Source organism: Pleurodeles waltl, chromosome 3_1 (assembly GCF_031143425.1).
Source record: "Pleurodeles waltl isolate 20211129_DDA chromosome 3_1, aPleWal1.hap1.20221129, whole genome shotgun sequence".
Taxonomy (NCBI): Eukaryota; Metazoa; Chordata; class Amphibia; order Caudata; family Salamandridae; genus Pleurodeles; species Pleurodeles waltl.
The window spans coordinates 567,042,903-567,070,730 of NC_090440.1; positions in this window are offsets into that span (position 1 = coordinate 567,042,903).

Below are 27,828 nucleotides of genomic sequence, written 5' to 3' on the forward strand. Positions count from 1 at the left end.
ATTTGTCAAATGGGAACATGTAATAAGTTCATGTTTGGTGTATTTGGATTTTTAATGAAAAATTCTATTTTATGGTAAAGTTGGATTTATAATCACAATTTTAAAAATGGTGCTTGTAGAAAGTTGGCATCTTCCTGCCTTAGTCATTTAGTGCCTGTACCCTGCCTCTACGTCACATGACTGGATGTAGCTGACAGCTGGGTTTTGTGTATTCCTCCTAGACAACCACACACTATAGAGAGTGTAGGTGTCCCCTGATGGGCAATCACAAGCAGGTTGGGAGAGCAGAACTGGGCACAGCCCTACTTACATTTGCATAGGCTGTGTCCTTCCTCTATACAAAGGGCTGCTTACCTCCTGTAGTTAATCTAGAGCAAGTGCAGTGAAGGTACGTTGCCTGTGGATTTACAGTGACACCTCTAGAAGGTTATCCCACTTGTATGGAAGGCCCAGCTATACATACTGGACTTCAGACACCAACTCTTCAGTACACTTCTGGAACCGTGGAGATTCTGCCAGGAAGAAAGACTGATGTGCTGTTGAAAGGACTGCAACTCTGCTGGACTACTGCCCTGAAGTACTTCTGCCTGCTTGAAAAGGACTGGACCTGAATACTGAACACAAGACCATGAGAGTTACTCCAAAGGCTAGTCTCTTGTGTCCATCTCCTTGAATCTGCAAATGTGAGTTCTACCCTGCCCAGTGATGTCACCCCAGTCATGGACAATTGAAAGTGGGCCTAAAGGTGATTTGCTATCCAAACTGTGGATCCAGTAGAATCCATGCATCTCCACTGCTGTGCAGTTCAACCCCATGCAGAACTGACTTATCGCCTATGCTGTGAGGATTCTCACAGGGCAAGGACTCTGCATCTACCTGGCAGCCCGCAATGGAACTACCATTGTGTGAAAGCTTCACTGACCCAAGCCCTCGCATCACAAATCTCCCTTCAACGACAGCCTCAACGAACATGCAGGTTCTCACACCACAGCCTCACAGCTCTCCAGCACCAATGCATCGCCTTGACTGCACAGCTCATGCACGATGCCGGACTTCACATTGCAAGCCCTCATTGGTGGGATCCTCAACAATGACGCAGGACCTGGCATCGCAGCTCCTCTAACGGAAGCATTGCATCAGCTGCCTGAAGCAACCTCAACATGGGACACCACAACGCTCCGCAACTACGATTTAAGATACTTTGTTTAGTGGGCCTAGCTGGATCCCTGTAGCTCCATCACAGTTGGCCTGAACTTGTAACTTTGTCCTGGTCCTGGTCCAGCACAACCAGATCTCCCCAGTTGGCGCTTAGTGCTTTCTGGCACCTTTTTCACTAAACTCTTTAAACTTGCATATCTTTTGTTCCATCAATTGTGTTTTTGTCATTTTGGTCTTGTATCATTCTTTAAAAATTGCCTTTTTTTCCAAACTAGTGTGGGATACTTTTGTGGTGCGTTTACACTGTGTTACTGTTTAAATTGCTGCACAAGTACTTTACTCTTTACCTCTGAGTTAAGCCTGACTGCTCTGTGCTAAGCTACCCAAGTGGTGAGCACAGGTTAATTTAGGGGCTGCTGTGACTTCACCCTGACAAGGATTGCGGTTTCATTCCTCTCAACAAGTACCCCATTTTCTTATCGTATCCCACTAATTTCAGACTTCATGAAGACCTTCTACCTCATAGAGCTATGACCATCACTGGGTGTCATGTTGTCAATGGTGTCCGTTCAAGGACATTTTCCCACTGAGATGTTGTCCAGAACTAGTAGTTGAGTTACTTCGGGAAGATTTTGACTTGATCCTTTCAGTTTCTAGCCTATGCTTACAGTGGTCCACCACCCAAGTCGTTTGTGCCCCACAGGGACAGCCTTCTGTCTGTAGAAGTTCTTGCAGGGCAATCACTGCAACGCTGTATTCTTTTGCAGCATAAAATTAGGTTAATAGCCCCTCCTGTGGTCAACCACTAGTCCTTTCAGTTCTTCTTGAGTTCTTGGAAGCAGTTTCACCTTATTTTTTACCTTTTAAATTCTTATTTTTGGTGGCAATTACACCTGCTTGGTGACTGGGAGAGTTAAGTTATATTCTGAATGTTACTCCAATATATTTTTTATAAACTGGATGATATTACACCTGGATCGAAGGTTTATTCTCTATTAAGAACAATAGGTGATATTTACCCTCCCTTTTGACTCATGAAAATTCAGATGTTAAACCTGGGCTTCATTTACAAGATATGGTTAAAACCGTACAAATTTATCTCTGCATTTTTAAGGAGTAACAAAACATGGTGTAGCAAAACATGGTTTCAAATCTTTTTCTTAATTTTGGTGTAACAAAACATGGTTTCAAATCTTCCTCTGCCGGCCTGGGACACTGAGTGTTGCCATTAATTTCTATATCTCACAGTTAAACCAGTGTGAGTCTTTACAGTCAGGTTCAGACTCTGCCAGCAAGGGACATGACACAATCCTGGGCAAAGCCTGAAGGGCTATCTAATGTGTACATTTGCACTGCAGTCACCTTGGTTAGTTCTTATGTTGCAACATTTGTCTGTCTTCCTGGGATGAGATAATGTGTACCCAGGAACAATAGTCTTCAGTGTTCATGTATAACCTGCAACAATTGTATTTTACGGTGGAAACTGGTGACTGCAGTGGGAAATGATAATTCAAACGTGAAAGCAGAAAATAAAGAAAAGATACTTACGAAACGTGGAGTCAACGTAATTGGCTCTGACCTAAACCACGCCATAGAATGACCGTTAGAAACCTAGTTTCATTCTAGGACTTTAATATAACAAAATTAGGTGATGCAAGTTCAGATTTTCTTTTACTCTGCTAGTGAAATTATGTGTTCCTGTTTCTTAGCTCTTTAATTATGATTCTGTCAGTTCAGATGCATTGAGCCCAAACATTACTGAACTGTTTCATAATGTCATTGCCCAATGGAGAAGACCAGAAGATGCTCCACTTATGAAGATATCACTGCTTGCTGATACATTTAGGAGAGGTATAACTAAATGTGCATTTTTCTTTCTTACACATTATATTTTTCCACTATTAGAAAATCCAACCGCAATTTTAAGTTAGCACCATAGTCAGATGTTTTCAAAATTAATTTTTGTCTTCTTTTCTTTTTACATGAAGTCCAAAAATGCTTATCGAATTGGAGTATTAGTTAAGAATCCCGAATTCTAAATCTGACCGTTTCATATAAATTGATTGTAAACAAATTAATCTGCTTTAACTACATGTATTCTGTTTCCATCATTCATCTGTTACTGTTATTATTCTGCATGGTGGTTCTTGAATGCTTAATGATAAATATTCTGTTTAGATTATGATTCTTTAGAAAATTTGGTCAACCTGTGTTATTCTTGTACTTTTATCATTTGGTCTTGCATTTGATTTACGTGATCTTAGCATTGTTAATCTCAAGGGCAATAAATGTTTGAACTTTGTTAAACCAGTGTGGTGTTTCATGGCCACGTAGATCATGGTGTATATGAAGTTATTGAATTTAAATAGAAAGGTATGTTTATTGATTTATTCTTGTTGATGTTGACTGTTAGGATGGTATCACTCTCCTATATGAGTCCAAAGATTTGTGTCGACCTCTAAGGCTAATTGATATTTACCCTGGACGTGTCACCTTGTAAATAAATGATCAAAAGAAATATAAGGCTAGACAGACCCACAATTTTGGTAGCAGCAGAAGATGCTTACGTATCAATAAGGGTATTATCCTGTTTTTAATAGTTATATGTCATTTGGAAGAATTGGGGTGTTTGGTTTCACCAGTGCTTGATGACATTTTGAAATTTTGTTTTGACAGTGCTTGTTTGGATGAGATTTGATTTTGCCAATGCTTGTTTTGAGATGTTCCCAGTGTTCCTAGTTTGATTTGTGTTTGAGTTAGGGTTTTGGCTTGCAGTGCTTTAGCAAATCGCAGGTGAAATGTGATGTTTGTGAGAAATAGGGAGTTTGAGTGCTCCAATGTAGTTTGCTAGGGAGTGTGCGTACTCCAAAGGATGTATGTAGGGAAGTCATCGTACTTCAATTGGGTGTGATGCTTTGTGCTCAAAAATTGCCCACGTGGCTGTTGGTATACGGACCCTGCGTGGTCTAAGACTCCGGAGTATTGTACAAGTGTTGAAGACACTTGGTTATTGTTGTTGCAACTTGTCTGTTTAGTTGGTCAATCGAGCGTGGTTGACAAATAGTATTCCTAGAGTATGCGTCAAAGGAAGTGCTAGTTTGACAGATATTGGTGATTCCTGAGTGCACAAGGAGGATCTAATATTAGTCAAGGGTGAAATTTGCTGGTCGAATTTTACTTGAGAATCACAGAAAGCAAAGATCAAATGAGTAGCTTCGTGTGAATCGAGTTTTGGAAGACAAGCCGTAAGACTTTGTCAGACACTATGCGTGTGAGTCTGATGTCACTAGGTCCGCTCTGGCATAGGTCGGTTGGTGAAAAGGAGCTTCAAACTAATTGGTGGACAACCCTGAAGCGTTATAAGTTGAGAGAGGCAAGAGAAAAGGATTGTGGGATTGGATTACTTCCTGTTTGAATTTAAATTGTAGATTTAAGCATGATTAAAGTAGAAAATATTGTTTTCAAAGTGTTAAAGCGTGACTTAAAGGAGATGCTTTCATTCCAGTAAGAGTAGGAGAAATTGCCCCTCCAGAAGGTACACCTACATATATTGTAATTGAAGAGAAAGCTACTGCAGCACGTATTTGGGTAAAGTAGTGGTGCAAAATTACGGAGAAGGAATGGAGCTTAGCGTTCCTGTCTATGGAACTTTTAACAGGAGAATTTTATAGAATGTGAGGAGAGTGCTGTACTTATTAAAACCTCCACCGAGACTAGCACAGTTTGAAGCTTTAGCCATTTGAGAGTAAATTTGAAAGATGAATGAGAAAAGTTGAGAAGACATTATTAGAGGCAAGAAGGGACAATGAGCAAAAGTTTTGGAAAACTGAAACTTTATATGGAATTAAAATGTTTTCTGCAATTACACAAGGGAAAGAGAGCAGTGTCAGGCAAAAGACAAAGAAAATGAATAAGGACTCATCTGAAGAAGATGAGTCGAAGTCAGATGAGGCTAGGAAATCATTGACTCATGATGATGACTCAGATGATGATGAGTTTATTATGTAGTTACTGAGAAGTTGTCCTCCATATGCAGCACAAGAGACACGTCCAGGTACTAGTACTGGTCCAAGTGCTCCAGCACCACTTGTAGTAACACAGAGTCAAGTACAGGTTGCAACTAATGTTCCTACTATTACTGTTACTCAGACACCTATAATTCAGGTTGAGCTACCTGTAGTCTACAATTCTTCTTGTAAGTTATGCACCGAGCATGACATTACCAGTGGTGCCATCATCACAGATTTACCAGAAAACAATGATGGTTCAGATGGCGTCTACACTTAGTTCAATGGCTTCAGTGCAAATTTAGACAATGCCAAGGTATATACCTGTAACAATATCACAGTCAAGTTCTTCAGTGCTGCCAGCTCAGAGTTCTGGAGTAATTTATTCGAGAAATCATAACGTTCAATCAAGTCCAGAAGCATTAAGAGTACCTGTTACTATTGGTCCCATTCTTTGCCCAAGGAAATAACGAAAGTAGTGTGCAGAATATTTTTTATTCAAATTTATAAAAGGAAAGACTCAATGTTAATGAGGGAGTCATTTCCCCAATAAATAAGACTTCTGGCAAGAAAGGTCCACTGACTGACTTAAGTTATTCTAGGACTTCACAGACTTTTGGAAAGTCAGATTTGAATGCAAATTTGTTTCTCATGACTCTAGAGACTCCATGTATTACTCCACAGAGTGTGCCCAATGTAAATAATAATGTTTCATTACAAGGTTTGACAGTTCAGCAGTTAACAGACTGGCTGGAAAAAGTAAATGGAGCAAAAACAAATGCTATAGGGGGAAATTCATTTAATCTGCCAAGACTTAAATTAGAATTAAATGAAATGATTGAGGGAACACTCGATAGGATTGACTCATATAATGAAGATGACTTATGCTTCATGTGTAAAAATGTTGCAAACAGAGCAGCATTTTTGCATCATAAATTAGCGGAACTTGCAGGGAAATATGAAATAGAATTGAGAAATCAAAGCCACTGAAAAGGAGTTATAGATAAGAATTTGATTCAAAAGAAATTGAAAACATGAGAATACCGGGAATGAAAATTCATATTAAGGAATTAATTCAGAATATTCAAGCATGGGGAGCATTAGACAAGTGGGAAGGCAGATGGGTAAAGAAAAGAGATCAGAAGAAAAGGGAGTCTTTGAATTCAAATGCTTTTGTGCAGCAGACTGATAATCCAGTAAAGATATTACCAATGAGAGAAATTCTTGGAGGGAATTATGTACCCTTGGAGCAGGAGTGATACTCCAGAGATTGAGAGAGAAGTAAGTGGAATGGTACCTGCAGACAGGTAGATTTGTAAAGCTTGCAAAATGTCTGTGGGAGGATTTGAATACCTTGTTAGAAATAGTGGTTCCAGCTGATTTGTGGGTTGAATGCAAAAGGAGTGTTGATTGGCCAACTAGAGAGCATCCATGAGATCCTGTTACAGGTGCACCATCTCCTGATGTGATAAAAATACTATTACAAAGTGATTGAATTTTTGAAAACGAGAATTTCTCCTAGAAGAATTGATTGGCAGAGAATCGATAGGACAACTCAAGAAGCAAAAGAGTCAATACATGTGTATATGAGGGATTGTTGCAAGCATTTAAAAATTACAGTGGTATAGAAACAATTAAGCCCAAATACATCATTCATTTTGTGTTCAAATTTGTTAAAGGGTTGAGACCTGCAATTAGCTAGATGCTTAAGAGTCATTTAATTTGCTGGCAAGCAAAACCGGTTGATGAAGTATTACAGTTTGCTTAAAACTGTAGTGATGAGAATGAAATAAAGCAGAATAAATTGAAGGAAAAGGCAATGTTGATGCCGATTAAAGCTGCACTATCAGGAATGCAAGGAGTTTTTCCACAGCAGCAGGGAAACATGCAAGTGTTTCAGAACGAGGCAAGAGGTGAAGGTTGTGGTGGAAATGGAAATGGAAATTGTGGCGTTGATTTGAATACTATTGTTAATCCAGGTGATATACAGATAATGAAAAGGATTTTACCTTGTCACGATTGCGGGGGCCTTGGGCATTGGAAACAGGAGTGTCCAATGATGGTACAGGAAGGTGTTGTTACACAGAAGAATGAAAACAATCTTTTTACAAATTTCAGAGGACTGAGAATAAGGATTCCTAATTTAAATGTCCACAATAATAGTAATCAAATACAGATTCCTCAGCCAATGCAAAGTCCCCAACCGATGCAACAGATACAGGTGCCACGTTTTCAGGTGCCACAGTCACCTCAAATGGAGCCCCAAATGCAAACAATACCAAAGCAACAGATGCAGATACCTCAAGCTCTGATGTCACAGCAGCAGATGATCACATGGTACAGCAGTTCACACTTCACAGTGAGGATGAATCAAGTGATAAGTTGATGAGTGAGAGTTCGGATGAAGAAGAATGTGTGTTAGCAGCTTCATTAGAAGTAGAACAAAAGGGTCCTTATATAAATGGAAAAATAATGGGTCATGGCTTTTCATTCTCAGTTGATACAGGAGCTACACGCTATACAGTGAGAACTGCAGAAGTCCCTAATGTGGCACTTTCTGGAAAAACAGTGCAGATTGTAGGACTTGCAAATAAATTCCTGACAAACCTGATTACTAAACCAATTTCTGTTAAAATTGGTAATTTTGAAGGTATGCACAAATTTGTAGTCTGTGACTGAAGTCCAGTTTCCTTATTGGTATTTGGGAAGTTCCTTATTTTGTTTTGCACAACACAATGTTCGATTACCTGTACCAATGATGGAATTGCTATTCAAACGAATAGTGATGATGATTCATCTATGCAAACTGAATGTGAGTCAACTAATGAAGAATTTCCACTGATTTGTTTCTATTCTGCATTTACAGTATAAGATTTGTCAATTGATCTACAGAGCACTGGTCTGATCAGAGGAGTTGAACCAGTTAAAATCACAGTGAAGCCTAATTCAGTTTTTCCACAATCTCTGCAGTATCCTGTGGCACCAGATGTAACTGAAGGAGTAATTCCTGTAATTGCAGATTTTGTGAAGCAGAGAGTTCTAGAAACAGTACTGAACAGCCCATATAATTCTCCTATTGTGGGTTTGCAAAAACCTAGTGGGAAATGTAGAATTGTTCAAGATTTGAGGTACATTAATGATATAGTGGTCAAATGTTGTCCAGTGGTACCAAATCAAGCAGTGATTTTGTTTCAGATCCCATGTGACGCAGAATGATTCACGGTGGTGGGCTTATCATAAGCATTTTTCTCAGTACCTCTTCATGAGAATAGTCAGATTCTTTTTTGTTTTAAATTCTGCAATTGTATGTATTGTTGGTGCAGAATCCCACAAGGCCTTTCAGAGTCTCCATCCATATTTAATCAGGTGTTGAAAAAGAATGTAGAATCATTGAAAATGCCTTTCCAATCAGTATTAGTTCAGTACATTGATGATCTTCTGGGTGCTTCGAAGACGAAAGAAGCATGCAGGCAAGATACTATTGCCTTAATTAATCATTTGGGTGAGAATGGACATAACGTGTCCCCAGCAAAAGGACAATACTGTCAGAAAGAAGTGAAATATTTGGGTCACCAAATAGAGAAAGGTGCAAGGAAAGTATCTAGAGAAAGGGTTACAGTTATTTTGCAAATGAATCATCCAAAGAGATGTCAGGATGTTTTTGGAAATGGTGCGTTACTGTCACCAATGGATTCCCAATTTGTCTGTTATTTCAAAGCCATTGCAAGGACTGACCCACAAAGATATTTCTGACCCAGTGCCATTTGATGAAGCTTGTATGAAAGCTTTTACTGAGCTGAGAAAGAGTTTGTGCAGAGCACCAGCTGTGGGAATGCCTCACTACACAAAACCATTTATGTGGTTTTGTCATGAACGTGATTTTTGTGCTCTTTCGGTCCTTACCCAGGTACATGGTGGTGTAAATTACTATGTAGGATATTTTTCTGCTACTTTGGACCCAGTTGCAGCAGCTTTACCTGGCTGTTTGCGGACTGTGGCTGCAGTTGGTTTGTCACTCGCTCAGTGCAAGAATATTGTGATGGGACATGGTGTCCTTGTCCTTTACTCTGTTGAAGTTTTGCTTTCCTGAACAAAGACCCAATATTTGACAAATGCAAGCCTCACTAAGTATGAGCTTTTAATTTGAGGCTGTCCAAATGTTACCCTGAACATGTGTACAGTGCTTAAACCAGCAACAGTAGACAATGTTGAAATTGAGAAACTGAAAGAAGTTGAACATGACTGTCTGGAGGTTACTGAATTGTGCACGAAAACCAGACCTGGTATTCAGGGCATTCCGTTAGAGGAAAATGATAAAATTGTTTTTGTCGATGGTTCCTGTCTTAGAGATAATGTGGGAACATTGAAATCTGGATATGCTGTGTGCACAATTTCTGGTATACTCGAAGCTTCATGGCTTCAAAGAGTATTTTCTGCCAAGTGGCTGAATTAGTGGCTCATACTAGAGCATGCTGTATTTCTGCACAGCTTAAAGTTACAATTTTCACTGACAGTCATTATGGATTTGGAGTAGTCCATGACTTCGGTCAGCTGTGGTCACAGTGAAGTTTCATGACCTCTTCTGGATCATCAATTGAAAATGGTGATATACTTCATGATTTGTTAGAAGCTCTACAATTACCTGAAAAGATTGCTGGGGTTAAATGCAATGCACACCAGAAATCAAATGATTTAGCTTCAATGGGAAATGCTTATGCAGATCAAGTTGCAAGGTTTTGTGCATTGAACTACATCTCTTTTAATGAGGAATGGAAAGAACTGAAAGTTGATGAAGTAAACCCAAGCTATACATTAACAGTAATTGATACTCAGGAGGAAATCAAAAGTTTCCAAGAAAATGTTTCTGGAGATGAAAAAAAAGGTTGGATAAAATTGAAATGTTTTCAAAGAGACAATGATGAAATGAAGGGCAGGTGGTTTTGCCAACCTGTTTACTGACGCAAATGGCAAGATACTCTCATGGTCAAGAACACATTGGCAGAGATGCAATGGTTTGCACATTTAAGCTGTCAGGATACTTCAATTCGATTTCCTCAGAAGCAGAAGATAACTCCTCAGTCCCGACCCGAGTTACTCACAACGAATATTAATCCTTCGTGCTGAGTACCCAGGAGGGGGAAAGGGGAATGGGATGGTAGAGAGACTGCCACAGAGATGATGAACGCCAGTACTCAGTCTGCCTCTTCACATCTAAGATTGGATACAGCACCTGCAAGAGTCACAGTCGCAATTACTAGGGACATACAACATCAGTTTTTCACTTTCTACTCTCAACACTTAATTCTCTTTAATTCTATTATTTCTTCACTCACCCTGAGTTCTCTGTAGCCTTGCTTCTCTCTATAAATGATAGCTCTTCTTAAAAAAATGCTTATTACTGATTCTGGAAGAACTTCTCAACCTTTGTTAGAGATTGGTTTTATGTTGCTATATATATATATATAGTTGGTGATAATGCGTTCTTCAAATCAGCTGATGTTATTTAATTTCTCCTGTCTTATTGTGACTTCTGTCAATACTTGTATTTGTAAATGCTTGTTTATTAAAGTTCGTTTCTCCTTTCTTACTTCGACATTTGTTGATAACTTGTATTTGTAAATGCTTGTTTATTACAGTTAGTTTCTCCTTCCTTACTTCGACATCTGTAGATAACTTGTAGTTGTAAATGCTTGTTTATTTAAGTTTGTTTCTCTTTTAAACTCTATTTTGGTTTATTACCATTGAATTTGTAAATGCTTATTTGTTAACAGTTCGTTTCTCCTTTAAACTTGGCCTTCGTTTATAACCTTGACATTTGTAGATACCTGCTCTTTTAAAGTTCGTTTTTTCTTTGACTTTAATATCTTAAACAAGAACCTTGTAAACATAAGGTTAATTCATACATTAACTCTGTAGCCTTGCCGACTTCCACGGGAACGGTCTACTATCAAACTCTTCGAATAAACCTTGACAATATTTATCCGTTTTCTGTAATATAATTTTCAAATGTAATTTTACCTCACAGGAGTTTCTGTTCTGAAGCGCGCTCTCTCTCCACACAGCTGATTCCTGTCAGACCTCAGTTGAAGTGCAAGGCTTCCAGCTGGAGAGCTCGTAACCTAGCAACCAACCGATTGCAAGACTAGAACTGTAACTAACCTTCAGGACTCACAGCGGCCATCTTGGATCTTCTCTTCTTGATTCTTCCTTTGAAATAAGCGCAAGATTACTCTGCAAACCTTCTTCCAGTTTGGGCTTTGCTGTCTCCACTGAGGATATCTCTTTGCTTTTCTCATGCACTTCTTTGATTTGACTTGGCAAGTTTGTGTGGTCATGACAGTACTCCCCCTCAAGGAACAGTTCTCCAATTTAGGTTTGCTTGGGTAGTTTCTATGAAAGTTTCTCACTAATCTTGAAGCATGTACATACTCGTGCGGCTCCCAGGATCGTTCCTCTGGACCATAACCTTTCCAATCAATTAGATAATAAAGCTGGCCATTACAGATTTTGGAATCTAAGATTTGATTGACCTTATACTCTTCTGCAGAGCTAATCTGGATAGGAATTGGAGGGGAGTTTTGACGTAAATTTGGAGGACTGTTCTTTAACAAGGAGACATGGAAAACAGGATGTATCTTTAGATGAGCTGGCAACTGCAATTTAACTGCCACTGGATTGATCATCTTGTCAACTTTGAATGGGCCTATAAATCGTGGCTGAAATTTGCGATTTCCTTTGAGACGTAAATGACGAGTGGATAACCAAACTTTGTCTCCTTTCGAATAAATGGGGCTCTCTCTTCTTTTTCTATCAGCCTGAGTCTTATATGAGTCTTTTGCTTGAATTATGTTTTATCTAGCCCTAACTAACGTGGTCTGCAAATCCCTCACCATCTCTTCTACTGCAGGCACTGAATCATCTTCTTTACCCAACATTACATTAGGATGTCTACCATGGTTCAGATAAAAGGGGGTGAACCCAGTGGTGGAATGAACAGCATTATCGTAAGCAAATTCAGCTGCCCACATCAACTCGGGCCATTCCTTCTCTTTATCGAATAAATTGAGTCTTAAATACTGTTCTAACTCTTGATTCACTCTCTCTGTTTGCCCATCGGTTTCAGGATGGTAACTGGTAGAGTAACGAGAATCAATTCCTAATCTTTTACTAAAGGCCTTCCAAAAGCGAGAAACAAATTGGGACCCCCTGTCTGAAACTAGAATTTTTGGGATACCATGGGCGCGTACTATGTGTTGTGTAAACAACTCTGCAACCTGTGGGGCTCGAGGGATTTCTTTCAAAGGAATGAAATGCGCCATTTTAGTGAAAGTGTCTACAAAAACTAGGATAGTGTTAAAACCTTGGCTACTAGGGAGGTCCACTATAAGATCCATAGTAACAGTATGCCAGGCATGGGGTGCAGTGGGCAAAGGTCTTAACAGACCTTGTGAAGCTGTTCTATTTGATTTCCCTCTTTGACATTTGTCACAAGTTGACACATAGGCCCTCATTCTGACCCTGGCGGTCGGCGGAGAGACGGCGGTCGGACCGCGAACAGACCGGCGGTATTAAAAATGGCATTCTGACCGCGGCGGTCCCCGCCGCGACCGACCGCTACTTCTCCACTCCGACCGCCACGGCGGTCATGACCGCGGGGCTGGAGTTTGCGCACTCCGGCCCGGCGGTCGTCCCAAGACCGCCAAGGGTATTATGACCCTGCCTACCGCCGCGGTTTCTTGCGGGCGGGAACCGCCGTGCGAACCATGGCGGTAAGCACTATCGGGGCCAGGGAATTCCTTCCCTGGCACTGATAGGGGTCTCCCCCACCCCCCACTACCCACCCGAGTCCTCCCCCCACACCCTCCACCCCCCTGCCACCCCCCAGAGGTGGTACGAACCCCCTCCCCACCCCCACCCCGACATGCACATACATGCACCCCGACATGCACACACCCCAACATGCACATATACACACCCCCTACACACACATACACAACGGGGACACATACCCGCACACATACATGCCGACATGCGCACCTGCCGAACAGCACACATTACCCATAGACACAGCAGCCCCCCCCGCCCGCATACACGCACTCACACACCCCCTCTACACACTCACACGCACACCCCCATGCACGCCCACATCACACAACACCCCCCCACCCCCTCCCCTCACGGACGATCAACTTACCTTGTGCGTTGGTCCTCCGGGAGGCGACGGGAGCCATAGGGACGTGACCGCCAACAGAAGACCGCCAACAGAAGACCGCCACACAGAAATGTGGGTCGTAATTCTGTGGGCGGTGTTCTGCTGGCGTGGCGGTGGAGGTTGACCAGTCTCCACTTTCCCGCCGACCGCCAGTGTGGCTGCTGGCGGTTTTCCGGCGGAACGCTCCCAGCGGTCAGAATGCGCACAGCGGCACACCGCCGCGGTCGGCGGTCTTCACCGCGGCGGTAACTCAGCGGTCTTGCGAAAAGACCGCCAAGGTCAGAATGAGGGCCATATTGTCTTATCTGAGTTTTCATTTTTGGCCACCAAAATTCTCGTTGTATTAGATCTTGAGTCTTTTGAATTCCTTTGTGTCCAGCCAATTGATTGTCATGATAAGCCTGAAGAATTTTTTCTTGCAGCTCCACAGTCGGAACATACAGTGCACCTTTAAAGTATGGCAAACCTTTTTTGATTTCTCTTCCTTGGCCTTCTTTGGACCACCTCATCATTCTTTCGAATGTTAAGTTTTCTTGAATTTCTTTGGTTAAATTTTCATACAATATGGCAGATATGAACTTCTCCTGTGGAATAATCAATTCTTTTTCTGGAGGCTCTTTAACTGCACCGGTATCAATTCGAGATAGAGCATCTGCCTTCCCATTTACTTTTCCTGGTCTGAAAGTGATAACAAAATCAAAGTCTGCAAAATATAGGGACCAACGCAGTTGTCTAGCTGTTAGAGTTCGAGCTGATTTTAAAAACTGTATATTTCGGTGGTCCGTGTAAACGGTCACTTTATGCTTAGCTCCCAAAATGTAATGCCTCCACTCACGAAAAGTTTCTTTGACTGCCAATAGCTCCTTATCCACAATTGAATAATTTATCTCTGGTGGTGTTAATTTTCGAGAGAAATAGGCCACTGGATGTAATTGTCCTGTATCTTTAGGACGCGGGGAAAGGATACCTCCTATGGCAACATCTGAAGCATCTGCCTCCACATAATATGGCTCATCTGGATTGGGGTGGAGCAAGATTGGAGCTGAGACGAAGGAATTCTTCAAAAAATTAAAAGCATTTTCAGCTTCTTTTGTCCACTCAAACTTCACTCCTTTCTTCAACAATCGAGTAATGGGTGTAACTGTTTGAGAAAAATTGGATATGAATCTTCGATAAAAATTAGCGAACCCCAAGAAACTCTGGATCTCTTTGACATTGCAAGGAGAAGGCCAATGTTGCACTGTCTTTATCTTGGCAGGATCCATACTAACTCCTTCTGGTGACAAAATGAATCCTAAGAACTCAACTCGTTCCACATGAAATGCACACTTCTCCAATTTTACATAGAGATGGTTTTCTTGCAACCTTGTGAGGATGGATCGAACATGGGAAATGTGCTCCTGTAGATTGTCGGAAAAGATTAAAATGTCATCTATATAAACCACGGCAATCCGGTCGAGGAATTCTCGTAATATATCATTAACGAAATGCTGGAAGGCAGCGGGAGCATTGCATAACCCATAAGGCATCACTTGATATTCAAATAATCCGTATCGAGTCCGAAAAGCGGTTTTCCATTCATCCCCTGAAGCCACTGGAATCAAATGATATGCTCCTCGCAGGTCCAATTTGGTGTAGATTCTAGCATTCTTTACTTGATCTAATAAAACTGACACTAAAGGCAGTGGGTATCGATTCTTGATGGTAACCTGATTGAGGGCTCGATAATCAATGCAAGTTCGAAGACTCCCATCCTTCTTTGGTATGAAAAATAGTGGGGATGACACTGGAGATTCAGAAGGACGAATAAAACCATTAGCAAGATATTGATCCAAATACTCCTTTAAATGTTGATTCTCTGCTTCGGTCAATGCGTATATTCTGCTACATGGCAATATCGCACCTGGCTCCAGTTCAATTTTGCAGTCGTAGGGTCGATGTGGTGGCAATTTCTCAGCCTCCTTTTCATCAAAAATGGCGACTAAATCCTCATATTCTTTTGGGATTTCTGCTGTCTTTAGTGCACAGATCATTGAAGAGTGATAAACAGGCCGCTTGGGACTTGGTGGACACTTCCACTCCATCATAAAAGCAATTCTCTTTGCAGTAAGAGGAATTCATCTTGATCGTTCTTTTGCTCCAATCAATTTGTGGATTATGTTCTGTAAGCCAGGGCAGACCCAAAATGAGTTGAAATTGTGGAGCATCTATCAAATTAAAGATTATCTGCTCCTGATGTCCACCAAAACCTTGCATCTGAATTGGTTCGGTCTCATGGGAAATGGGTCCTGAAGAAAGATTGGTTCCATCCACAGCTCTTACTACTTCCAAAGTAGATTTCTTGATAAATCGAATACCCATTTTACGAGCGTATTTGATATCACAGAAGTTGCCCGTAGCTCCAGAGTCTATCATAACTGAGATCCCTTGAATTTCCTTCTCAAGGGTCTTAACTGATACTGTTTGTACCAAATGTGGCGCTGCGGTTTGTAAGGTATTCGCCACTCGTTGATCTAAAGGAGTTGTCTTGGGTTCTGCTTTCATCAGGGCAACTCCCTCTACTGATGAAGCGGGCCTTTTCCCGACTGAAGAGCTTTGGGTTTCTTGGGACAGTTTTTAACAAAATGCCCTGATGCACCGCAATATAAACATAGTTGATTCACTCTTCTTTTCTCTTTTTCTTCCTTAGATAAAGGACCTCGGATGGAACCAATTTGCATTGGTTCTTCTATCGTTATCCCTTCTCCGGCTCTCGTATGATAATTTCTTACACAATCAATTCTCAGGGGAAATGGTCGATACTCTCTTCTCTTTTCTGCTCTTCGTTCAGATAACCGGTGGTCAATCTGTAACACAAGATCAATTAACTCTGAAATTTCGGTGGGTCTATTTGGAACTTGTGCTAAGGTATCTTTCAATTCATCTCTCAGTCCACGATAAAATATGGCGGCTCTTTTTGACTCCGGCCAGGCAGTCTCTACAATGAGTTTATTGAAATGAGTCAGATAGGCTACTAGATCTTTATTACCTTGCCTGATTTCCAGTAGTCAGTGGCTTGAGCTGCAGTTCGCCGATCAAATATTCTTAAGAACTCTTCCTTGAAATTTTGGAAATTATATAAAACAGGATCATTTCTGGAAATTATTGGCATGGACCATGCGGCCGCATCTCCTGTCAGATAAGACAATATAAATGCCACTTTGGACTGGTCTTTGGAAAAAATGACTGGTCTACATAAAAAATGCAATGAGCATTGGGTCAGAAAAATCTGCGCCTTATTTGGATCCCCACCGAAGCGCTCGGGTTGAGCCAAAGGAATAATAGGGGAAACTGCATGAATTACTTGAGTGGATATACCTGCAGACTGTGAAGGGCTAGGGATTTGTGAAAACACAGATTCATTTGATTTAGCGGTGTTCCCTAACTCATTTATTCGCTGTTTTATTTGGACTGTTTCTTCTATGGTGTTATTTAATTGTTTCTGTAACCCTTCCAAAAGGGTGGCTAATGCTTTTATATCAATTCCTTCTGCCATTCTGCTCAGGAGGAAATCTGTTTTTTTCCCTAAAATTAGGGTGACGGCACTTCAATCTGTCAGGATACTTCAATTCGATTTCCTCAGAAGCAGAAGATAACTCCTCAGTCCCGACCTGAGCTACTCACAACGAATATTAATCCTTCGTGCTGAGTACCCCGGAGGGGGGAATGGGATGGTAGAGAGACTGCCACAGAGATGATGAACGCCAGTACTCAGTCTGCCTCTTCACATCTAAGATTGGATACAGCACCTGCAAGAGTCACAGTCGCAATTACTAGGGACATACAACATCAGTTTTTCACTTTCTACTCTCAACACTTAATTCTCTTTAATTCTATTATTTCTTCACTCACCCTGAGTTCTCTGTAGCCTTGCTTCTCTCTATAAATGATAGCTCTTCTTAAAAAAATGCTTATTACTGATTCTGGAAGAACTTCTCAACCTTTGTTAGAGATTGGTTTTATGTTGCTATATATATATATATATATATATAGTTGGTGATAATGCGTTCTTCAAATCAGCTGATGTTATTTAATTTCTCCTGTCTTATTGTGACTTCTGTCAATACTTGTATTTGTAAATGCTTGTTTATTAAAGTTCGTTTCTCCTTTCTTACTTCGACATTTGTTGATAACTTGTATTTGTAAATGCTTGTTTATTACAGTTAGTTTCTCCTTCCTTACTTTGACATCTGTCGATAACTTGTAGTTGTAAATGCTTGTTTATTTAAGTTCGTTTCTCTTTTAAACTCTATTTTGGTTTATTACCATTGAATTTGGAAATGCTTATTTGTTAACAGTTCGTTTCTCCTTTAAACTTGGCCTTCGTTTATAACCTTGACATTTGTAGATACTTGCTCGTTTAAAGTTCATTTTTTCTTTGACTTTAATATCGTAAACAAGAACCTTGTAAACATAAGGTTAATTCATACATTAACTCTGTAGCCTTGCCGACTTCCACGGGAACGGTCTACTATCAAACTCTTCGAATAAACCTTGACAATATTTATCCGTTTTCTGTAATATAATCTTCAAATGTAATTTTACCTCACAGGAGTTTCTGTTCTGAAGCGCGCTCTCTCTCCACACAGCTGATTCCTGTCAGACCTCAGTTGAAGTGCAAGGCTTCCAGCTGGAGAGCTCGTAACCTAGCAACCAACCAATTGCAAGACTAGAACTGTAACTAACCTTCAGGACTCACAGCGGCCATCTTGGATCTTCTCTTCTTGATTCTTCCTTTGAAATAAGCGCAAGATTACTCTGCAAACCTTCTTCCAGTTTGGGCTTTGCTGTCTCCACTGAGGATATCTCTTTGCTTTTCTCATGCACTTCTTTGATTTGACTTGGCAAGTTTGTGTAGTCATGACATAAGCAGTCCTGGTTCAATCCAAAGTTTAGACAGGCTGCTGAAGCAATTTGTCACAGATGTGTTACATGCCAAGAAATTAATGTGGGGAAAAGAACAATTTTCAATTTGAGTCACATTGTAAGAGCAGGAGGTCCATTCAACAGAATGCAAATGGATTTTATCGAGATGCCTGTGAAAGATGCTGTACATAACTGCAAAGAAGATTGAAGATTATTTTTGTGTTTGATTTTTGGCTGCATAGTTAATTTTTTAAAATATATTTTCGCTTTCTGATTCTTTACATGCCATCGATAACAATCACAATCCTCTGAAAAACAATATGGGGGTCATTCAGACCCCGGCGGGCGGCGGGAGCCGCCCGCCTGGAGGGAACCGCCATATGGCCGCTCCGCGGTCAAAAGACCGCGGAGGCCATTCTGGCTTTCCCGCTGGGCTGGCGGGCGACCGCCAGAAGGCCGCCCGCCAGCCCAGCGGGAAACCCCTTCCCACGAGGAAGCCGGCTCCGAATGGAGCCGGCGGAGTGGGAAGGTGCGACGGGTGCAGTTGCACCCGTTGCGAATTTCAGTGTCTGCTGAGCAGACACTGAAATTCTTTGTGGGGCCCTCTTACTGGCTTACAGCCTGTTGGCGGTGCTCCCGCATCCCCGGCCCCGGCGGTCCTTGACCGCCGGGGTCGGAATGACCCCCTATGTGTTGCAAATGTATGTGTATTGGTTTGGGAATCGTATGTGTGGTAGTAAGTTTTTTATTGATTGTGAGTATGAGTATTTCTAGCAAGGCTGAAACTAATTATACACTTCCTCTTTAGAAACTACCACACTTTCGAAGTCAGAATATTTGAACAGGGATGAGAAATACTCGCACTTAGATAACTCACAAGAAGAGCTTTCTTCTAATGTTTTCTATCGCTTGCTGTATAAATATGTTGAGACGAGAAATGTGAGAATCTATGCATGCAGATTCCTTCATCAGTGCAAAAAGGAATTACTTATCATAGCTTGCCATTAACATATGGAATTAGTTGCAGTCTTTTGCTAACACGGCTCTATAACCAAGAGTACATACAGTATTTCTACTCTAATTTAGATTTAGGCCCTCATTACAACATTGGCGGGAAATGCCACTTACCGTGCCCCTTACCGCCGTGCAGAAGATCGCCAACACACCGCTGCGCAGCGGAATTCTGCTACGGCTATCACAACCCACAGCTCGGAATCCGCCATAATCCAGACACCCACACAAGTCCGCCACACCAAAGGTCAGTGATAAACTGGCGAAAACAAAACCTCCACCGTCACGACAACAGGAATACGCCCACACTATCACGACCCATGAATCCACGCGGTGGTCTTTCAACCGCGGTATTCCATTGGCGGTACACACTGCTGCGCTCAAAATACACACACATTTACAAAACACAACCACATTGGACAATTCAAAATACACACACCTGATACACATACACACACCACTCCCACACACCCAATCCAATATAAAACACACACCCACATCACCCACAAACCCTTACTACCAAAAATTCTGAAAGAAGGCCAGAGAGAGACACCACCAGAAACAATACGAGCATCCACAGACGCACAACATCATCACTTACACAACATCACGCACCTCAAACAACACACAACAACACATCCCCTCACACATCACAAGACACACCACCTCACACATCACCCACACCACATCATGGCACCACAACACCACCCCAGGTTCTCTGAGGACGAGCTCAGGGTCATGGTGGAGGAAATCGTCCGGGTAGAGCCACAGCTATTCGGATCACAGGTGCAGCACATCTCCATTGCTAGGAAGATGGAGCTATGGTGCAGAATCGTCGACAGGTGCAGTGGGACAGCATCCAAGAACTAGGGATGACATCAGGAAGAGGTGGAACGACCTACAGGGGAAGGTGAGTTCCGTGGTCTCAAGACACCAGATTGCAGTACAGAGGACTGGCGGTGGACCCCCACCTCCTCCCCCACAACTAACAACATGGGAGGAGCAAGTCTTGGCAATACTGCATCCTGAGGGCCTCGCAGGAGTAGCAGGAGGAATGTACTCTGGTAAGTCAAATCTTAACTCTTATATCCCCTACCCTACCTGCATACCATCACAAACCCCCACCCTCACCCCCATCACTCCAACACCTCACATATGTCCCACTATCACAACCCACCCATCCCAACACCAAGCCCTGCATGCAAAACCAAAGCAGGGACACCCATCACCAAAGCATGTCCACTACAGATACCCACACAGACCCCAAACCAAATATCACACAAGGACCTTGACAAGAATGCAAGCACTGGAGTACAGGGTCACTCACCCATTGCACACTATGGCACACACAGATGCAATAATCATGCCTTTACACCCCTGCAGGACCCCTACCCAACGTCATCGGACAGGAGGTTCCAGACATATCCAGTCCCCCCCCAGAAGAGGACCACAGTGATGACAGTATCTCTGCACAACTGGGTCAAGATGACCAGCCCGGCCCATCAGGGACCTCAGGACAGTCGGTTACCCTGACACTTGCACAAGCCACCACAGCACTGATGGCAGCCATTGTCCCTGTGTCCAGCCTCCCCTCCACCTTCCTCCACCCAGACACAATCCCCTGTACCTCAGCCTATCCTAAGCACACCATCAGACCAGCATGCACACACCTCAACACACAAAAGTGGCTCAGGCAAAGATAAGCACCACACATCCCACAGGCACTCACATAAGCCTCGTACCCATGCAGACATACCAACATCCACTGCCTCCACTGTGTCCCCCTCCTCCACATCTCCTCCCTCCCTCCCTGTCTCGTCTCCACTCACACCTGCATGCACTACATCTTCAGCCACTACCTCCATCGCCAGCACGCCCATCACCACACACCGATCACGTGCACTCACCACCCCCACTACCATTCACACATCCCCTGTGTCCTCTCCCAGTGTGTCAGTGAGCCCTCCTCCCAAAGTACACAAACGCAAGCACACACCCACCCAACAGCCATCCACCTCACAACAGCCTCCAGCCCATGCACCTTCACCCAAATTCAGCAGACGTACACCACCAACAACCACTACCTCTTCCTCCACTCCCAAACCCCCTCCATCTACCCATCCCAGTGTGTCTAAGAAATTTTTCCTGGCTAATATTGACCTCTTCCCTACACCTCCCCCCGTCCGTCCCCTAGGGCCAGTCTTTCCAAGTCCCAACCCAGCACCTCAGCCACCACATCCCCAGGCACAGTGGTGCCAGCAACTGCGGGCTATTGGAGTGCGCCAACCATCAGGGTTGCCAATGTGCCACGGAGCGAGGGCAAGGACATTCCGCCACCTGCCGAGCTAAAAAAGTTGCCCACATCCCAGAGGGAGAAGCAGAAAACACCTGCCACCAAGGGGTCAGGGAAAACGAAAGGGGATAGTGGCAAGACAGCTGCGCCATCATCAAAGGTGGGGAAGGGCCAGAAACTGAAGGGCAGGTCAGGAGAGGGCACGGTGGCACAGACTGAGGGACCAGTGCCACACCTTCTTTCCACGTTGACGCCAACGTGTACGGCGGAGAAGACCACCACCTGCACCGCCACCTGCACCGCTGCCACAGAGCCAGCAACCAGCGCGGCTGCCACAGAGCTCGCAACCAGCACCGCTGCCACAGAGCCCGCAGCCAGCACTGCTGCCACAGAGCCCACCGGCAGCACCGCTGCCACAGAGCCCGCCGGCAGAACCACCACCACAGAGCCTGCCACAAGCACCGCTGCCACAGAGCCCGCCACAAGCATCGCCGCCACAGAGCCCGCAACCAGCACCCCGGCCACAGAGCCCGCAACCAGCACCGCTGCCACAGAGCCCGCAACCAGCACCGCTGCTACAGAGCCCGCAACCAGCACTGCCGCCACAGAGCCCGTAACCAGCACCGCTGCCACAGAGCCCGCCGCCAGCACCGGTGCCACAGAACCCGCCGCCAGCACCGCTGCCACAGAGCCTGCAACCAGCACCGCTGCCACAGAGCCCGCCGCAAGCACCGCCGCAACTGACACCGCCGCAAGCACCGCCAGCGGCCCCATGACATCCTGAGCCAGTGGCACCACCGCAGACATGACTGCCATCCCCAGTGGTCAGTCGTCCGAGGCTGGTGGTGAGCTCCAGGAGCCTGGGCAGCTTCCATGAAGCATCTCTTTCAGTGGTGAATCACATCCACTACCTCAGTCCTTGGCAGGATGAAGCACTCTGGGCACAAAGCCCCCTCCAGAACCAGTGGAGAAAGGCATCCACTACCTCAGTCCTTGGCAGAATGAAGTACTCTGGGCACAAAGCCTTCTCCAGAACTAGTGGAGAAAGGCATCCACCACCTCAGTCCTTGGCAGGATGAAGCACTCTGGGCACAAAGTCCCCTCCAGAACCAGTGGAGTATCACATCCACTACCTCAGTTCTTGGCAGGATGAAGCACTCTGGGCACAAAGCCCCCTCCAGAACCAGTGGAGACTGTTATCCACTTGAGAGACTGGCTTTGCACTCCCCGGGATAAAGCAGTGGGCAAACCACCCACTGAAAAGACTTGTGAGACTGTGGCTTTGCACTCCCCAGGATAAAGCAGTTGGCAAACCACCGACTGAAAAGACTTGTGAGACTGTGGCTTTGCACTCCCCAGGATAAAGCAGTGGGCAAACCACCCACTGAAAAGACTTGTGAGACTGTGGCTTTGCACTCCCCAGAATACATCAATGGACATGGAACCCCCTCGTGGAGCAGTGGTGTTGTGCGTTCATCAGGCTGAGATGCCCGCCTTCCCCCTCCCCCTGAGGTGCCTGTTTCATTTAGATCTGATGCCCCTGCAGTGTTCTCTCCGTTTCCAGTCGGGTATCTAGTGTGGGCCTCGCCCATGCATTTTGGGCCCAGTGGTCCATGGACAATGATAGGTGCACTATCCGGACTTGTGTAGTTGGTGTACATAATTGTGTGTACTGGATATGTGTTGTAGGTGCAGTACTCACCGTGGTCGTGGTCGTCATCGCCGTCGTTGGAGCTCCTGATAGAGGAGCAGGAAGACCATTGCCAGAAGGATCTGCAGTTCTGGCTCCCTGGTGTCCTGGTTCCTCGTGGGGTGTGGACAGGTGAGTGATTTTCCCTTCTGTGTACTGTTTCCGCTGTGTTTTTATTTGCGTTGGTTCCGCCCCGGAAAAGGTGGCGGATTGCCGGGTTGTGATAGGGTGGGTGGTACATTGTCTTCCGCCTGTCTGTTGGCGGTTACCGCCACGCTGTTTGTTTGTACCGCCGTGGCGGTCGGAGTGTTAAAGTGGCTGTCTATGTTGGCGGTTTCCGCCATGGTCGCGATTCCAATTTTTTTGCCTCCAGCATGTTGGCGGTATTACCGCCGCTTTAACACCAACCGCCAGGGTTGTAATGAGGGCCTTAGTGTTTTCTTTTGTTCCGATTAACCAACACTTGAGTAACATAGCTAAAGAGAGAAATATTGATATTGTGAGAGGTTTCTTTGAGCCTACACTAACATTTGGCACAGCTTACGCTCATAGGAATAACCTTACATGCTTGCTTTTGCCAGGAGAATAATCTTTTCTAGATCAAACTGCCAACAGGAGAAAAGCATTGAAGGAGAAAATTGAGAATGGGTTAGTGAAAAGGACATTTAGAAATGATTATGCATTCAGTGAAACGAAAACACAAGAGAAGCTTGCTTTGGATTTTCAACATATAGGAAATCTTTTTATTTATAGACCTCAATCCAGGACTGATACTAAGTTTGTGGGAACGAGTGAGTGCAGACATGTATTTCATTTTAAGAATACATGGGACTTTATGTTAAATGGACAAGATCCTGTGATTCCTGGGTTATAAAATGTTTATTATTGTCTCCCAAGGGGATGGTTTGAGACTTGTTATTTAGGAGTTGTATTCCCAAAGATTTACCAGATTGACAATATGCATGACACACATGACTCGAATGAATTGCAAAAATCAAGATCAAAACGAGCAACTTATTCTGAAATAATTGGGGATATATTTGAAGCAATTATTCCTTCTGTAGGAGTGGTTCTGAATGCTTTGAAAATTAGAAAGTTGTTTGCTATTATCGATAACTCGCTAACTGATTTTTCTGGAGCTGTAATTTTAATGGATACTGAAATGACTGCAGTCCATTCTATAGTCCTCCAGAACAGACTTGCGTTAAATATATTTTTAGGAAAGGAAGGCAGAGTCTGTAGGATGCTGAAAGCGAAACATTGTTGTAAATATATTCCTGACAGTAGTAAAGGAATTAGGAACTTTATTAAGAACCTGGTAAATTCAAACCCAGACTTAAAAGATCTGAAAGAGCCAGTGGTATGGGAAAATATTGGCAAAGGTGTTACTAAAGTGAAAAATGGCGGGTAATCTTGGTCAGGATATTGTGGGAAAAATATGAAACCATTATAAATTGTGATTGTATGTGTCATCTGTATAATCGGATTTTACAAACTGTTCATACTGACAAAAAGACAAAGGATGAAAAGGGAACAAAGGATGGAAGAAATGAAACTAGAAAAGATGAGAAGTAGATATTTTAATGATTTGAGAAAAACTGAAAACTGGAGAAAACTGAGAAACAATAGATATTTTAGACAAACTAAATTTTAAACGGACTCATAAGTATTAATACAAGAATTAGTAAGTACATTTTGTGATGACACATAGTCGTCAGAGGAGGGATTGATGGAGTCCAAATATTATTAATAAAATTGTGACATTAAAATATAGTGTAAAATAACATATAATAGAAGGTTGTTTGAAAATCATGTATTAATAAATAAAAACGTGCAACTATTATCGTGGGCACCATAAACAACATGCACATTATTATGGAAATAACTGCCTAATGAAAATATATTTTGTTTATTCATAATTAAATGTACTGAAAAAATAATTATTATACGTACTACCAGTGCTGGATGGCAAGGCCCTTGAACGTGTAACTGATTTCAACTATTTGGGAGTCAGATTAGAAAACTCCCATAAATGGTCAGCGCACCTGACAAAATGTACCATGTCCCTCAAACAAAACACAGGGGTCATTTTAAGATTTTCTGCTAGAACGCCTACCTTTTCTGCCACACCAGTGGTAGATATTTACAAAATGCAAGCTAGAGTGGGTGCCTTATACGGTGCTGAGTTGTGGGGCCATGGTAAACTCCATGCTATAGAAAGAGTAGAGCTATCTTTTATTAAGACCCTGTGAAAGGTTACCTTGAGTTCTCCTATTTTGCCTATCGAATGGATCTGAACCTGTACTCTATTGTAGAGATTGCTGCTTTGAGACTGTTGCAATATTGGATTCGGATTTGGTCCACAGCAGCCGCACATCCCAATAGGGCATGGTTAGGAGTGCTTTTGAGAGATTCCGAAGTTGAGAAAATCCCATGGTGCGATTATGTAAAAAGCGGTTTCTTCAAACTCAGGTTGGGTTCCTACTGTTCGGATCCTTTGCATCTTCCTAAAAGTGCCTCACAGAACTTGAAGGATGCATACTGGGTGAGTGTGCAAACGTCAATATTAGCAGCTGTTCTGTCGGGTAGCATGAGGAACGTTTTTTTTATCATTTAAGTGTCATTATGAGTTTGAGCACTTTTTTTATTATTTCACATCCTGTGGCATGTGCACTTTACACAAGATTTAGATTAGGACCCTTACCAGTACACGATCTTACCTCCAGGAAGAAGCAAACTGCCAGTTTAACAGATCTTTGTCCGATGGGGTGTAAGACCAGGGAATCAGTCAGTCACGTTCTATTTCATTGTCCCGCTTATAAACAGCAAAGGGCCTGTTGGATAAGACCTCTCTGCAATACCATAGGCATCAGGGACCGCCATCTGACCCTTAGGATCTCAAGAACTAGCACCCACAGGCCTGTGGTATGTGCTGTGGCAAAGTTTTCAGCAGCAATATGGCACACTACAGTAGAGTAAGATTTTTAAACCTTAACACACTCCTCTTACTAAACGACACACACTGTTTTTCTTAACCAAAATTTTTAATACTTCTTACTTTTGTTTTTTTTACTTACATATTTGCATTATATTAGGTGTTGTTTATCTAGGGTAGGAGAATGTAAAGCTCTTAGGAATCCAAACCTACCTGGTGAAGTCCAATTGTTTCATTTGCATGACTTAGAGCTCAATTTTGTTTAATCATTTTATGGTATAGGCCCACGAACCTCCAAGAATAATTAAGCCATAAGCACATACTGATAGAGCACCTAGTGTGCGACTTTTATGCCCTTGGCTCCGGTAATGTGGAACCTCTTATTTCGAGGATTTTACTGTATTTTTATATGTTGTTCCACGAATCATGGTTTTATGCATGTATATGTAGTGCTTTTATGTTGTTGTTGCTGAAATAAAGCTTGAATGATGATGATGTTGACGTACTAAAAGGATGAATAGTTTAAATATTATGCAATGTTTTATTTTTCATGTTCTAGCACTGGTTTTAAAAAGGTCTCACATTTTAATAATTTTCCAGAGGCAATGTTTTAAAATGTTAACGCTGCAAAAGATGTTTCTCTAAGCATCCTGAGTGACTTGCTCATTGTGGAAAAGTTATTTTCTTATGTTGTAACATTTGTCTGTCTTCCTGGGTTGAGATAATGTGTACCCAGGAACAGTAGTCTTCAGTGTTCATGTACAACCTGCAATAATTGTATTTTGAAGTGAAACTGGTGACTGCAGTGGGAGATGATGGTATAATCATGAATGTAGAAAATGAAGAAAATATACTACTAAAATGTGGAGTCTATGTAATTGGCTCTGACCTAACCCACCCCATAGACTGACCAATAGAAACTTAGTTAGTTGCATTCTAGGACTTTAATATAACAACATTAGGTGATGTAAGTTCAGACTTTTGTTTTACTCTGCTAGTGAGTCAGACTTTTGTTTTTACTCTGCTAGTGAAATGTTGTGTTCCTGTTTCTTAGCTCTTTTCTTATGATTCTGTCAGTTCAGATGCATGAAGCCCAAACATTACTTAACTGTTCCTAATATGTAATTGCCCAATGAAGAATACCAGAAGATGTTTCACTGATGAAGATATTGCTGCTTGCTGATGCATTTAGGAGAGGTGTAACCAAATGTGCATTTGTCTTTCTTGTAGATTTTATGTTTCCTCTTTTAGATGACCCAAACGCTATTTTTGGTTAGTGCCATAGTCAGATGTTTCTTTTGGCATGAAGTCCAAACATGCTTATCAAATTGGAGTAATAGTTAAGGAAGCCAAATTCCAAATCCAACTGTTTCCTATAAACTGATTGTAAACAAATTCATCTGCGATAACTAAATGTATTCTGTTTCCATCATTCATCTGTTACTGTTATTTTTCTGCATGGTGGTTCTTGAATGCTTAATGTTAAATATTCTGTCTAGGTTAAGATTCTACAGAAGATTTGGTCAACCTGTGTTATTCTTGTGCTTTCATCATTTGGTCTTGCGTTTGATTTATGTGATCTTAGCAGTGTTAATCTAAAGGGCAAAAAAAGTTTGG